Source organism: Podarcis vaucheri, assembly GCF_965113315.1.
Source record: "Podarcis vaucheri genome assembly, chromosome: 14".
Taxonomy (NCBI): domain Eukaryota; kingdom Metazoa; phylum Chordata; class Lepidosauria; order Squamata; family Lacertidae; genus Podarcis; species Podarcis vaucheri.
Window position 1 is genome coordinate 1,472,541 of NC_138752.1, and position 16,716 is coordinate 1,489,256.

The 16,716-nt window shown below is 43.8% G+C and overlaps 1 long non-coding RNA gene across 1 annotated transcript; it reads left to right on the top strand.

The window, feature by feature from the left end:
- Positions 1-318: 318 nt before the first annotated feature.
- On the top strand, positions 319-3,831 carry LOC309519206. Its single transcript, XR_014213754.1, has 2 exons — positions 319-443; positions 3,670-3,831. It is a non-coding gene; the product is annotated as an uncharacterized lncRNA (long non-coding RNA).
- The last annotated feature ends 12,885 nt before the right edge of the window (positions 3,832-16,716 follow it).

The following is a 16,716-nucleotide window of genomic DNA, read 5'->3' on the forward strand; positions in this document are numbered from 1 at the left end:
AACGACCTTCAGCTCTGCTTGCAGGTCTGCCAGCTGGAAGTGGAAGCATCATTCAAAAAGAGCAGCACAGCTGTCTTGATTTTCTGGAAGCTGAACTCCACTGTTGTTGGGGTTTTTTAAAACTGACTTTCAGTCTAAATATGGTGTTCAGCCTGTGGATGTTCAGCTTGGATGAACAACCGGTAAATAACAATAGATGCAAAGCCGGAAAGAACCAGGTGAACACCAAATGTCACACTAGGGGGCAGCACTGAACCATGGATTCTTCCCTCGCCTCCTGCTGCTTGTTGAGGGTCTTGTAGTTTTGGTTTGCAGGATCACAAATGGAAATATTAGAAGTATATCTCACAGCTACGGCATAATAATCTCCAACATTGTGAGATGCAGATGATGAAAGCACCTGTGTGTCTCTAGGGGCTGGCTCAATCTTCCTCCTGATTCAGGTATTTTCCTTTCCCCAAACTGTGTTTATGTGCCCCTCTCTCCCTCCCTCCCTCCCTCTCCAGACACATATACAAGAGGAAATATGATATAATTCAACTCCAATCACACAGTTTCAGATGAAAGTATCTGAAAGGCTGTAGTCATGCCAAGGACAAATTTTCCTTTTTGGCCTTTTAAAGACTACATTGCAAAACACCCTTAGAAACTTAGGGAGCTGCCTTATAGTGAGTGAGACCAACGGTCATAGGAGCCAGCCCTGCCAGTGGCCTGCCTAGCTCATTACTGCACACAATGGCAGGCAGTGGCTCTGCAGGGTTGCAGACCAGGGGACTCTCTAAGCCTTACCTGCAGAGGCCAGTAACCAGGTCTGTCACCTTATGCATGCCAAGAAGTTGCCCACCCCTGGGCTACAACCCTTTCCCTTAAAAAAAGTCAAATGTGACCAGAGTGATGGAGGTAACTTCTACCTTGTCCAAGTAGGCATCTTCCTTCCTTCCTTCCTTCCTTCCTTCCTTCCTTCCTTCCTTCCTTCCTTCCTTCCTTCCTTCCTTCCTTCCTTATGCAACTGAACAAAATGGGATCTGCTGTCTAGTTTGGGGCTGAATATGCAGCTTTCCCCCCTTCAAACCCACATGGGAGTTCAGTGCATAAAAAGCAGTCAATACAATCCTTCTTGGGAATTTTTTCGTTTATCCAGAAGGATTATATCCACAATGGTATGCTGAAAGTGAGCAAAAAACACGAGAGGAATTGTATTGTCATACTACAAGGCAGTTATTGGACTACAGCTCCCCCCCCCCCGACTCTTGGCAATAGGAACTTGGGCTGATGGAACTTTAGGGCTGCAAAGGTTGAAGGATGACATCCTATACAAGCTTGCCTGGGGCCAAACACATTCAGACGTTCTTCTGGGTTACACTGTGCATAGGCTTACAGTGGAGCCTCCTTTCTTCTCTTCGTGCATGCCTTTGAAGGGAAGAGTGGGTCAACAGTGACCTATGTTTGCTGATGGGGTCAGATTCAGGGAGTTGGATGGCGCCTTGTAAGCCATCTACCCCAAAGACATGTTTAACACAGGAAATCCAGAATCAGGGCATTGTGGAAGTACAGATATGCTGGATGGGATGCTTGCACTCTGAATGCTATACGTAGGGCTGCCTCTGAAGATGGTTTGGAAAATTCAGCTTGTGCAGCATTTGGCAGCCAGATTGCTCATTGGGGCAAGCCAGTTTGGGCATATTACACTGATCCTGGTCTGACTGCACTGGCTACCAATTAGTTTCTGGGCCCAATTCCAAGTGATGGTTTTAACGTATAAAGCTTTAAATGTCTCAGGACTGCAATACCTCAAGGACAGCCTCCCTGCATATGAACCCTGCAAGCATCTTCTGAGGCCATGCTTTGTGTGCCTCCTCATTGAAAGGTCCAGAGGGTGGCAACATGAGAACGGGGCCTTTTCTGCAGTGACTCCCCATCTGTGGAATGCTCTCTCACTGGCAGCTTCTTTACATATCGTTACATGGCAGGCAAAAATGTTTCTCTGTAACCAGGCCTTTGGTTGATTGACATTCCGTGGCCTTTAAAAAAAACACATGTGTGTGTAGGGAGGTTATTTGTTTTTTGTTTTATTATGCATTTTGTGTTCTCATTTTGTATTTTTATGCTGTGAACACTGGGCATGCTGTCTGCAGCTAATGGGAACTGGGAGCCCAGCCACATCATAGAGCATCCTATGACTACTTGTTCCATAAAAGAACTCACCGTAATGCAATCTCAATTACACCATGAAAATTAACTCTCAGCTCTTGATCAACTGATTCTAAATTTTGGCAAACTTGGTACTAAGAAAGAAAATTAACTATCAGCTCTTGATCTACTGATTCTAAATTTTGGCAAACTCTGTACTAAGAAAGAAAAGCCCAGGGAAGTTGCAGCCTCATTAAGGAGATGGGAATAGCAAAATGACCTAGCAGTCTCAATTATTTTGGTTAGTCTTTCAGACACCCAATTGGTTCACACTAACATATGTGACACAACTACTGAGATTATTACAAATTTACTAAAGGCTTTTGGATTGACAAGCAAGCTTTCATATTGTGCTTGGATGAGAGATTTGTTTAAATTAAAGTTTGAACGCAAGAAAGACTGTTAACAACCACATGACAGAGTTCCTAGCCATCACTGAGAAGCTGGAACTTTTAAACTGAATGGTGGACTGAAAGTTTGCTACTTTTTGGGGTCACTAGGATAAAAATATGAGATATTTGCCACTTTCTTGGATGGTGAACCACAGTTAACCCTAACAGATGTAATTGGCCATCTGGGAGAGGAGTGTGCAGAGAGAAGAGAAATCTCTCCAGCCAGGAATGGAAAACCCAGTGATTCCAGCTATGTGTTGTGATCTTAGAGGAGAACCAAGGCTCCATCCAAAAGAGTTGCTGTTTCTGAAGTAACAAAGAGGGACACATATTCAAGTTTTGTGAAGCCCCCAAACCAGCAAAATCCCTTTCATTTAAGCACCAAATCAAAATAATGGGAACCACAACAAGAAGAGGAGTTTGGATTTGATATCCCGCTTTATCACTAACCGAAGGAGTCTCAAAGCAGCTAACATTCTCCTTTCCCTTCCTCCCCTACAACAAGCACTCTGTGAGGTGAGTGAGGCAGAGAGACTTCACCGAAGTGTGACTAGCCCAAGGTCACCCAGCAGCTGCATGTGAAGGTGCGGAGATGCGAACCCAGTTCCCCAGATTACGAGTCTACCTCTCTTAACCACCACTCCACACTGGCTCTCAACAATGAACAAGAAAGCAATTTTCTTTTGCATGAGAAGAATCTAAATATAAACAATTGTGATGCGAAATCAAACAAATGCTTCAGTAATTCTGGATGTTCTTTGCATATGAGTTATGATGAAGATTTCTTTGGAGGCGTTGTCAGTATTACCCCATCAGTGGTTGACAGTATTCAAATTGCAAATGGTGAAACCATAAAGAAATGTGGTATAGGTTCAGGAACCTAAACTGCAAACTTAGCCATCAGTTGAAAAAAACCATGTGAAACAGGTCCTATATGTCCCACAATTGAATTGCAACATGATCAGTGTGTCCACCTTGGACAGAAAAAGTATTCATATACAGTTTGGAAATGGTAAATGCCAAGTAACCAAAGGTGGCAAATTGTATGCTGAAGCATATTTGATTAATGGTATCTATAATCTTTCAGAACTCGAGACTGCAAACGTGGCACACATGTGCCAGAAGCAAGGAGCAGACTTCCCTAAAACTCTGGCACAGAAAGTTTGGTCACATAGACATCAAAGCCATGGCGGAACTGCAATGCAATGAGCTTGCAAAAGGAAGGTAAACCAAAATGCACCAGTCACAACCAAGTGTGTAAGTTGCTTCACTGAGAAGAGTGTTTAGCCTTTCCCCCGTCTGTGTACTGAACAGTGAAGCACCAGAGTGACACACGTAGCCTACCCTGCTGTACACTTAATCATAGAATCATAGAATCATAGAATCATAGAGTTGGAAGAGACCACAAGGGCCATCGAGTCCAACCCCCTGCCAAGCAGGAAACACCACCAGAGCACTCCTGACATATGGTTGTCAAGCCTCTGCTTAAAGACCTCCAAAGTAGGAGACTCCACCACACTCCTTGGCAGCAAATTCCACTGTCGAACAGCTCTTACTGTCAGGAAGTTCTTCCTAATGTTTAGGTGGAATCTTCTTTCTTGTAGTTTGGATCCATTGCTCCGTGTCCACTTCTCCGGAGCAGCAGAAAACAACCTTTCTCCCTCCTCTATGTGACATCCTTTTATATATTTGAACATGGCTATCATATCACCCCTTAACCTCCTCTTCTCCAGGCTAAACATGCCCAGCTCCCTTAGCCATTCCTCATAAGGCATCGTTTCCAGGCCTTTGACCATTTTGGTTGCCCTCCTCTGGACACGTTCCAGTTTGTCAGTGTCCTTCTTGAACTGTGGTGCCCAGAACTGGACACAGTACTCCAGGTGAGGTCTGACCAGAGCAGAATACAGTGGCACTATTACTTCCCTTGATCTAGATGCTATACTCCTATTGATGCAGCCCAGAATTGCATTGGCTTTTTTAGCTGCCATGTCACACTGTTGGCTCATGTCAAGTTTGTGGTCAACCAAGACTCCTAGATCCTTTTCACATGTACTGCTCTCAAGCCAGGTGTCCCCCATCTTGTATTTGTGCCTCTCATTTTTTTTGCCCAAGTGCAATACTTTACATTTCCCCCTGTTAAAATTCATCTTGTTTGTTTTTGCCCAATTCTCTAATTTGTCAAGGTCGTTTTGAAGTGTGATCCTGTCCTCTGGGGTGTTAGCCACCCCTCCCAGTTTGGTGTCATCTGCAAATTTGATCAGGATGCCCTTGAGTCCATCATCCAAGTCGTTGATAAAGATGTTGAATAAGACCGGGCCCAAGACAGAACCCTGTGGCACCCCACTAGTCACTCTTCTCCAGGATGAAGAGGAACCATTGATGAGCACCCTTTGGGTTCGGTCAGTCAGCCAGTTACAAATCCACTGAGTGGTAGCATAGTCAAGACCGCATTTTACCAGCTTCTTTACAAGAATATCATGGGGCACCTTGTCAAATGCCTTGCTGAAATCAAGGTAGGCTACATCCACTGCGTTCCCTTCATCTACCAGGCTTGTAATTCTGTCAAAAAACGAGATCAGGTTAGTCTGACATGACTTATTTTTCAGAAATCCATGCTGACTATTGGTGATCACAGCATTCCTTTCTAGGTGCTCACAGACTGTTTGCTTAATGATCTGCTCCAGAATCTTCCCTGCTATTGATGTCAGACTGACTGGGCGGTAATTATTTGGGTCCTCTCTTTTCCCCTTTTTGAAAATAGGGACAACATTTGCCCTCCTCCAGTCTGCCGGGACTTCGCCTGTTCTCCAGGAATTCTCAAAGATGACTGCCAGTGGTTCTGAGATCACATCTGCCAGTTCTTTTAATACTCTTGGATGCAGTTCATCTGGCCCTGGAGACTTGAATACATCTAAACTAGCCAAATATTCTTGTACTATCTCCTTAGTTATTCTGGGCTGTGTTTCCTTTGCTGAATCATTTGCTCCAAATTCTTCAGGTCGGGCATTGTTTTTTTTATCGGAGAAGACTGAGGCAAAGAAGGCATTGAGTAGTTCAGCCCTTTCTGTGTCCCCTGTTTGCATTTCACCATCTTCTCCTCTGAGTGACCCCATTGTTTCTTTGTTCTTCCTTTTGCTACGAACATACCCATAAAAGCCTTTTTTGTTGCTTTTAACCTCTCTAGCAAGCCTGAGTTCATTCTGTGCTTTAGCTTTTCTGACTTTGTGTCTACACGTGCTGGCTATTTGTTTGAATTCCTCTTTGGTGGTTTCCCCCCTTTTCCATTTTTTGTACACATCCTTTTTTAATCTTAATTCAGTTAAAAGTTCTTTAGATAGCCACCCTGGCTTCTTTAGGCACCTTCCATGTTTCCGTCTCATTGGTATTGCCTGACGTTGTGCTTTTAGTATCTCCCTCTTAACAAACTCCCAGCCATCATGAACTCCCTTTCCTTTTAGTGTTGTTGTCCATGGGATCTCACCCAGCACTTCCCTAAGTTTTATGAAGTCGGCTTTCTTAAAGTCAAGAAATTGAGTCCTAGTATGCTTGGCTGCTCCTTTCCGCTGTATAGTAAACTTCAGAAGAGCATGATCACTCGCGCCTAATGATCCTTCCACTTCTACCCCACTAACCAGGTCATCAACATTGGTTAGGACCAGATCTAAAATGGCTGTTCCTCTTGTTGCTTCTCCCACTTTCTGGACAATGAAGTTGTCTGCAAGGCCAGTGAGGAATCTGTTTGACCTTATGCTCTTGGCTGAGTTTGACGTCCAACAAATATCCGGGTAATTGAAGTCCCCCATTACTACTATCTCCCTTCCTTTTGCATGCTTGGCCATCTGTTCCAGGAAGGCATCATCTATGTCCTCCGTTTGGCTTGGGGATCTATAGTAAACTCCCACAATGAGGTCTCTGTTATTCTTCTCTCCCTTAATTTTGACCCAAATGCTCTCACTTTGGCTTTGAGGATCTAAATCTTGGATCTCTTCACAGGTATACACATCCCTGACATATAACGCCACTCCTCCTCCTTTCTTGTCTGGTCTGTTTCTCTGAAATAGATTGTATCCCCCCATTATTACATTCCAATCGTGGGACTTATCCCACCAGGTTTCAGTGATGCCTATTATGTCATATTTAGCCAAGAGCTCAAGCTCATCTTGTTTATTTCCCATGCTTTGCGCATTAGTGTACAGACATTGAAGTCCATTAATCATTCCCCCGTGTCTCTTATTTAAGGATTTTTTCCTCCCACCACTAGGTCCGCGTGCTGTTTGCTCCATTTGGTCTATGACATTTGGATGATCATCTTCATTAATTGATAGACTCCTACCTTCAGGAGCACTGTCTCCCTCCCCCCTAGGGAAGAATAAGTCCATACTAATTTTTCTGGATGCTTTCTCAAGGGACAGTGTTGTATACGTTCTAAAGGAGAAAAGTGAAACAGTACAGATGTTCGGAAATTACATGACCATGGTGAGCATCATCACCACCATCATCATCATCATCTTCAAATATTACGGTCATAGACCAGCATAAGTAGGGTTGGGTACAATCATTTAGAATCTGTAAAATGTTTTGGAAAGCTAAAAAGTATTTAAAACAGAAGGTACTGTATATATAAAAGACTATAAAAATCTAAAAAGAATCTAAAAGAAGGGTTAGGAGCATTAAACGGATGTAGAAGTACATAAAAGATTAGTATATAAAAGACTATAACTATCAATTTAGAGAGCACTCTGATGTGAGTGTTTATTAAGTCTAGTTTGTGGCACAGGTCATCATCCGACAAATTTTGAGCACTGGCAACATGGTATGTTGTAGCAGGGTTGGTATCTGAAAGCAGCAGGGAGGTATAGAATTGTCCTGTACGCCCTGGGTCCTTATGGAGCAGTTGGGAGAGGAGGCTGATACAAATGTCTCTATAATACAGGCACTGGAGAAGCACATGCTCTATTGTCCAGAGTCACAGAGGCATTGTCTCTCTGAGAAAGCAGTCTTCCTATATCAACCTTCAATGACAGCCGAGGGGAGGGCGTGACCTCGTGCCAGGGTAAAAGTCCTCCGGTGCTAAGGGACTTCGAGTTTAGTTTGATATGCCATGGGGGAAGCAGAGTACCTGGTGGATTCATTGGCAATAAAAGTTGGGGTCCTAGCTAGATCCAATTGGCGCTCTGTGTCTGCTACATGCTGTTTCATGAATGCTTTGGCCTGATTGTATCCCATGCTGAGTAGAAGACCTAGGGATGAGATTTTAGTTGCCACCACCTGTTTCCATGTGGACTGAAAATCACCACTCATAGTTAGTGGGGCAAGGCCAAGGGGAAATAAAGATAGTTTGAGCCAGTAGTTGAGTATGGTCACCCACACTCTAGCCTCCACTTTTGTGAAGCTTGTCTCTAGTCTCAGAGTGGCATTAGAGATACATTTTGGGACTTGAAGGGCTGATCTTAGAAATTTGGATTGTACAAGTTCTAGTGGTGCAAAATTGGAGAAGGGGCCCAACTGGGCACCATAGAGAAGTTGTGCTATTGGCTTGGCTTCAAATAGTTTGAGTGCTGCAGGTATATAGTGACCACCTCTTGTTTTTTAAAAAAATTAAGGATTGCAGATGAGCTTCTTTGAGCAATTTCAGTAACATAGTCCCCATGGGCTTTCCTACTGCTGGCAGAATGAAGCACTACCCCCAGGTGTTTGAAACAGAAGACCTGCTCAATCTTGTGGCCATCTATGCTCCATGAGCGGCTCATAAGCCTTTTGGTAAATGCCATGATTTTAGTTTTCTGATAGTTGAGTTCTAGCTGGTCCTCCTTGCAATACTGTGTTAGTGCTCTCAATGCTCTTTTGAAGCCAATAGGTGTTATTGAAAGTATTGCTGCATCGTCTGCATAGAGCAGAACAGAGATGTGTCTTCCAGCAAGTTTTGGGGAGTGAAAGTTTGTGCTATGGGGGTGACCCACTATGGAGTTGATGTAGAAATTGAATCAGGGTGGGGCCAGTATGCAGCCTTCTTGACACCTTTCTCAGTTTCAACAGCATTGGTGAGATGGCCCCGGGGGTTACAGCTTACTTTGTGAGGTCCCTTCATTTAACATACAAATTAAATGGAATAGATGTTGATCTATTGAGGTCGCCTCCAGTTTTTCCCCACAGTTTAGCTCTGGGTATGGAATCAAATGCTGCTTTGAAACCTATAAAAGCAGCATAAAGGGAGGTTGTGTTACGAGAGGAGTACTTCTCAACGAGATGATGGAGTACTAGGCACTGGTCAATAGTGGACTGACCTTCCCTAAAGCCAGCTTGCTTCTCTGCCAGTATATTTCATTGTTCCATCCAGTCGTGGAATTTCCACTGAAGGTGTCTTGTGCAAAGTTTGCCAATTACGTTGAGGAGTCTAATCGGTCTGTAGTTTGCAGGATCATCCTCCCCCCCCTTTTTATATATTGGGACAATGATTGCAAGCCCCCAGTCCTTGGGGACTCGGCCATGGGTTTCAATGTAGGTGAAGAGTGAGGCCAGAATAGAGGCCAATAAGTCCATATTGTTTTTAATGGCCTCTGGCAGGATTAGGTCTTCCCCTGGGACCTTCCCCAGTCTTAGCTAAGCTACCAGGTTCTTAATCTCTGTCACCGTCACTGGTGCCCACATAGGCAGATTCTCTATAGTTTGACTAGAGCCTCCATTTTTAGCAAAGGTGTCTGAGTAGAGTTCCTGAAAGGCATGGTGAGCATGTTTCAGAGGAAAAAGATAACTTTTGTGTCAGGGACTGGATTGAGGAGGAATGATGGGAACCCACCCCCCTTTTCCTGAACCTTCCCAAGGGCAGGAGGATTGTATTGATTTCAAACAGTGGTTTGCAGAAAGGCATAGTCCAGAGGGGAAAAGCTGGGAAATACTGGGTGAGGAACAGCTAGAAGAGGAAACACCAGGGGAGAGACAGCTGGCAGATTCAGTGTCCTTGGACAGTATTCCTGACCCCCCTTCGTCTAAGACTAGACGGGCTTTGAGAGTGATAGAACAGAGAGCTCAGCGGCAACAAGTTCAGATTAACTGATGTAGGAGTGGTATAGATTAATATGGATGGAGGGGGTGAACCTTTACTGGGAGCAACACCATTTCTAGGGAGCTATGCATGTTGGGATTTCATTTCTCCATTGCTGGATGTGTGATTGTTTTCATCACATGTCCACATGTCTGTGTTGACATTCCATACCGTTGGAGTCATGAGAATAGAAGTTCAGTTACATTGTTCCATTATGTTGTGCTATTGCTGGTCCCATCACCTCCTGGCAAATAGAAGGGGAAGAAATGGAGGCAGTGAGAGATTTTACTTTCCTGGGCTCCATGATCACTGCAGATGGTGACAGCAGTCACGAAATTAAAAGACGCCTGCTCCTTGGGAGAAAGGCGATGGCAAACCTAGACAGCATCTTAAAAAGCAGAGACATCACCTTGCCAACAAAGGTCCGTATAGTAAAAGCCATGGTTTTCCCAGTAGTGATATATGGAAGTGAGAGCTGGACCATAAAGAAGGCTGATCGCCGAAGAATTGATGCTTTTGAATTATGGTGCTGGAGGAGACTCTTGAGAGTCCCATGGACTGCAAGAAGATCAAACACATCCATTCTTAAGGAAATTAGCCCTGAGTGCTCACTGGAAGGACAGATCGTGAAGCTGAGGCTCCAATACTTTGGCCACCTCATGAGAAGAGAAGACTCCCTGGAAAAGACCCTGATGTTGGGAAAGATGGAGGGCACAAGGAGAAGGGGACGACAGAAGACGAGATGGTTGGACAGTGTTCTCGAAGCCACAAACATGAGTCTGACCAAACTGCGGGAGGCAGTGGAAGACAGAAGTGCCTGGCGTGCTCTGGTCCATGGGGTCACGAAGAGTTGGACACGACTAAACGACTAAACAACAACAACAACATTGCTTTTAGTCTGCTCTCTCTCAGAGAAAAGGAAGAGAGAAGATCCATGTTCCTTTGTTCTGTAACACTTGTATATAATAAAGTAGCTTAGATTCCACACCTCAAATGCCTAGTTTCTGCTTGGACTCTGCTATCAGATTGTGTGCCTATATCCTCGGATATATGTCGCAGAAGCGCATCGGGAAAGAAGAGTGAAGAATCATCCCGAAGGTTGCTTGTGGGGGAGAATGCAGCTGCCTGGCATTTTCCAAGTTGGTTCAGAAGCCCAGCGTGGCTTATACATACCAACAATGCATTCCTTTTTGTCTCGCTGTGATTATTAAAGAAACTAACTGGTAAGAATGTTCCTTTCATTTGATCTGCTTATTTACTGCCACCAGGGGAGGGATCCTATTCCCTGAAGACTGACGTTTAGTCCGTGACAATGGAGGTGAGTTTACATCAAGCCACATGAAAACCCTCCTGGAAGAGGAAGGGATGACTTACACACATGAGTGTTAGTCACACCCCACAAGAAAACTCAATTGCTGAGAGAAAGTTTAGAACCCTTCTGGAGATGACCAGATGCATGCTGAATGTCTCTGATCTCTCTCTCCCCCCCCACATGTGTACATGTGTGTGTGTTTGTGTGTGTGTAATGGAGTAGACCCTGCAGCATATTTCCAGAACAGGCTGTTCACCAAGAGAACTACATGCACACCTTTTAAACTCTGGTATGGAAGAGGGGCACATATATGTATTTGGCACATGGGTGTTGCCAGGATTTTTTTTTTTGGGGGGGAGCCAAAGTTCTTGACTTTTTTTTAAAGAAAGAAATCAAAGTTGTTGAGCTTTGCCATGGAAGAGTGGCACATATGCGTATTTGACTTTGGCAGTGTTGCCAATCAACTTGAACTGCCAGCCAAGAGCAATCTAAAACTAACAAGTTACATGGATGCTGTCTGAGTAAGAGACTCTAAGGATTACAAATCAACAGTTGGGTTTCTCTTTATGTTTGGAAATGGTCCTATTTCCTAGGCTAGTTATAAACAAGGATGACTAGTTTTTCTTCCATAAAGTGCTTGCTAATGATATTGTTAGCATGAGCACTTTCAGCAAAACGATTAAAATGAAACCAACCCTCGGTGTACGAGGAAATTGGAACAATACTAAAGTGGAAGAGAAAAGACCAGCCCAGTTTACTGTTAGTCTAACATCCATCTGGATCCTGAGTTGGCAAATCTGTTGATGCAGCTTTCTATCTTAATAAGATGGTTTTCTGATTTTTAATTCCAAGAGATTCCTTTGCAGAACAATGCTGGTTGGCTGAATGAGCATCTTCACAGCAGGGGGAGGACAGCTTCTCCAGTCCAAGGACTGCATTCTCTCTTGGGAAAGCTCCCAGGGGCCACAAGCCAGTGGCAGGCAGGGCCAGAGGCAAAAGTGAGGGCAGGAGTGGGCTGCTGGGCTGCATTTCAGCCATGCAAAAGCCAGGTGTTTCTGTTGGACCTTCTTCACAAACCGAGTTTGTGCAGTGACTGGGGCAAGGGAATAAAAACTTGCCTGCAATATCTTTACTTATCTTTATTTTTAAATAATAATCAAACAGCTGGAAAACACCCCTTCTCACCACCTTTCCTCAACAGTATTCTATAACAGCACACACTACACCACTTGATCAACTTAAATACAGTTTTCAAATCAATTACCCTATCACATCACTGCATTTGGTGCAGTAAGTAAACTCCCCCTGCTAATTAGTTAAATTGTTAAGATACCTCAGGTGTGCTGAATTGTCAAAAGCTCACAGATGTGCTGCCATGCAGGTTATACTTACAAACACACACCTCTGAGTAGAACCATTGACCACATTAATATTTAAAAAATCCCCCCAACAACCCCCTGCTGGTCAATGATGCGTAGCAGAGACATCTAGCATTTTCCTTGTATTCAAACATAACTACTTTATCGTTAAACATTTATTTTCAAACTCCAAACGTATATTTTTAAGGTTTGGTCTACTAGTGAAGAACCATCTGCAGTCCTGTCAATTTTTTGACTTCCCCAAACTTTTCACATCAAAATGCTTTGGTATTCTTTCACATTCTTACAAGAAAATAACAACTCATCAAGGTAAACAGCCAATTTTACAATAGAATGAGCATTTTGTTTGGTAAACACACAATTATCAGCTTTCCCTTGCGCAAACCCAAATTCATTCAAGGTTTGTTTCAAGGTTTTGTGCCAATTCCTGCTGCTTTGACGCAGGCCATAAAGAGACTTGTTTAACTTACAAATAAGATTTACACCCCCTCCCCTAGATTTTCAGGAGCCATTTATGAGGGGAGGGGTATATAAGACTAGCAGTTCCCTCTGGCTCTTTGCTACAGCAACACACTACCCACCTAACTGTGCTTCGGCTTCCTGACTCCTGGTTTCCTGATTCGTGGACTCTTGGCTTCCTGACCCCTGGACTGCTGCTTCCTGACCTCTACCCCGGTCCCGATGTACCAAGCTGGGACTCTGACTGCCTGTAACTCGGACCGTGACACACAGGTGCAGCTTTTACACAATCTGGAACCTTCATGTACATATTTTATACAAAACGGTATTAAGATAAGCCGTAGAAATGTTACATGATACACATCACATTTATTCTTAACAACATCCAGTGTCATTAGCTTTATGCTTTCATATTTCACACTCTAAGAAAACACATTTTTATAATCAATGCCTTCCACTTACTGGCATCCTCTCGCTACTAATCTAGCCTTATAACTCATTTTATTCTTATCATTAAGCTTTACTTTGAACACCCATCTTTATTCAATGACATGCATATCAGGTGTTGGTTTCACAAAAAAAATATTTGGTATATTTTTACCACAATGTGTGTTAACCCAAATTGTCTTATCATCTCTAGTGCTTAAGTGTTCTTAGAAATTACATATGTCCAAACATATCTGGGTTTTCTGGTCCACAAGTGTTAGCCAGAATCGGGACCCTCAAGTGTTTCTGGCAATGGTCCTACCAGATCACAATGAAACCTTTCAAAGGGCTCAGCAACCTCTCTTGACTTCATGAGGCTGTGGTTCTGCGAAGAATGCCTGTGGCTCGGGCCAATTTCCTTGCTGCCGTTGTTCCGACAGCTTCCACGCCTGAGTGGATCTGTGTCCCTTTTGCGACCTGGAGGAGGTCTCCTTACTTTTTGCTCTGCATTCAAAAGCAATATGTCCCACTCTGTCACAAGCAAAACATGTCTTATTGGTCCTTAAAGCAACAACATCCCCATAGTTTTCTGTACTGCCATTCTGCTCCCTTGGGACTGGCATAACCGAGGCGTCCCACCTGTCCATTGCCACCATCAACTTTGCAGTCACACCTTCTATGTTCAGCTGATCAGGAGGGACTAAAGGAAGCTGGTTTGTGACTGCATCATACTCTTCATTTAACGAGCAGAGAATTATAAAGCAAAATTGATTAACAGGAATCACAATGTCTCTCCTTAAAAGCTCCATCCTGAGCTCTTGTAGATGCCTCAGATGAGCTGCAAGGTTGTCGCGGGGGTGCAGCTTTGCATGATAAAGCTGCTGGAAGAACGCCAAGGCAGATGCGGACTCCTTTCTTAAATGGACCCCAGCCAAACACTCCCACATGTCTTTAGTCAACGTTTTATCTCTTATATACACGACTTGTTGATCGGACACTGCTAGATTGGCACTGCCTTGGGTTTGTTATCTCCCCACGTCCTTTCTGGGGTGACTGATTGAGGAGGTGAATCCTGGGTGTAGTCAAAAAGGTCCTTGGAGTCAAGTAATACTCTCATTCTAAAGGACCAAAGGCTATGATTACCATCCATCAATTGGGGAAAGGTAAGCACTGTCTTTACGCCATCGACCATTCTGGATATTTTTCCAGCTTCCCTCTGACCGGCAAACAGCTCAGCTCTGCAGCCCTTTCAGCAAGCAGTCCATATGCCCATGCGCTGCCTCTGGGCCCATAACCAGATGTTGGAACATCTTTGCCAACTGAGTTTGTGCAGCGACTGGGGTGATGGAATAAAAACTTGTCCGTAATATCTTTGCTTATCTTTATTTTTAAATAATAATCAAACAGCTGGAAAACACCCCTTCTCACCACCTTTCCTCAACAGTATTCTATAACAGCACACACTACACCACTTATAGAATCATAGAGTTGGAATAGAACACAAGGGCCATAGAGTCCAACCCCCTGCCGAGCAGGAAACACCATCAGAGCACTCCTGACATATGGTTGTCAAGCCTCTGCTTAAAGACCTCCAAAGTAGGAGACTCCACCACACTCCTTGGCAGCAAATTCCACTGTCAAACAGCTCTTACTGTCAGGAAGTTCTTCCTAATGTTTAGGTGGAATCTTCTTTCTTGTAGTTTGGATCCATTGCTCCGTGTCCGCTTCTCTGGAGCAGCAGAAAACAACCTTTCTCCCTCCTCTATGTGACATCCTTTTATATATTTGAACATGGCTATCATATCACCCCTTAACCTCCTCTTCTCCAGGCTAAACATGCCCAGCTCCCTTAGCCGTTCATCATAAGCATCGTTTCCAGGCTTTTGACCATTTTGGTTGCCCTCCTCTGGACACGTTCCAGTTTGTCAGTGTCCTTCTTGAATTGTGGTGCCCAGAACTGGACACAGTACTCCAGGTGAGGTCTGACCAGAGCAGAATACAGTGGCACTATTACTTCCCTTGATCTAGATGCTATACTCCTATTGATGCAGCCCAGAATTGCATTGGCTTTTTTAGCTGCCATGTCACACTGTTGGCTCATGTCAAGTTTGTGGTCAACCAAGACTCCTAGATCCTTTTCACATGTACTGCTCTCAAGCCAGGTGTCACCCATCTTGTATTTGTGCCTCTCATTTTTTTTTGCCCAAGTGCAATACAGTTTGGTGTCATCTGCAAATTTGATCAGGATGCCCTTGAGTCCATCATCCAAGTCGTTGATAAAGATGTTGAATAAGACCGGGCCCAAGACAGAACCCTGTGGCACCCCACTAGTCACTCTTCTCCAGGATGAAGAGGAACCATTGATGAGCACCCTTTGGGTTCGGTCAGTCAGCCAGTTACAAATCCACTGAGTGGTAGCATAGTCAAGACCGCATTTTACCAGCTTCTTTACAAGAATATCATGGGGCACCTTGTCAAATGCCTTGCTGAAATCAAGGTAGGCTACATCCACTGCGTTCCCTTCATCTACCAGGCTTGTAATTCTGTCAAAAAACGAGATCAGGTTAGTCTGACATGACTTATTTTTCAGAAATCCATGCTGACTATTGGTGATCACAGCATTCCTTTCTAGGTGCTCACAGACTGTTTGCTTAATGATCTGCTCCAGAATCTTCCCTGCTATTGATGTCAGACTGACTGGGCGGTAATTATTTGGGTCCTCTCTTTTCCCCTTTTTGAAAATAGGGACAACATTTGCCCTCCTCCAGTCTGCCGGGACTTCGCCTGTTCTCCAGGAATTCTCAAAGATGACTGCCAGTGGTTCTGAGATCACATCTGCCAGTTCTTTTAATACTCTTGGATTAAATCAACTTAAATACAGTTAAATACAGTTTTCAAATAATCAATTACCCTATCACATCGCTGCATTTGGTGCAGTAGGTAAACTCCCCCTGCTAATTAGTTAAATTGTTAAGATACCTCAGGTGTGCTGAATTGCCAAAAGCTCACAGATGTCCTGCCATGCAGGTTATAATTACAAGCACAGACCTCTGAGTAGAACCATTGACCTTATTAATATAAAAAAACACCCAACAGTTTCTACTCCTACACACACACCAGCAAGCTAGAGGCATCATCACATTCCAGGGATACATTGCTGCCAGAGAAAAGTCCTTGAAGGACTGGTGAGGAGCTGCCATGATAGAGGGCCTAATAGAGAGCCCCACTCCATGAGAACAAAGCTACAGAGAACAGGAAACAAGATGTGCTGCTCAATTATAATAGTAAGACTTGAATTCTCAAACGACAAAGCCTCAGAAAGCTCCTCTATTACTATTTTTCTTAGAGTCCGGGGACTCAGGTCTAAATATATGCATTTTTAGAAGGTACACCGTGACTCTTATTCAGAATTAGGTATGACAGTTGATAAATTGCAATGCTTAATTTATTGTATTATTCAGTGCAGAACTATTTACTTCCTGCCACATACAGAAACACTATGTTTGTGTGCATATA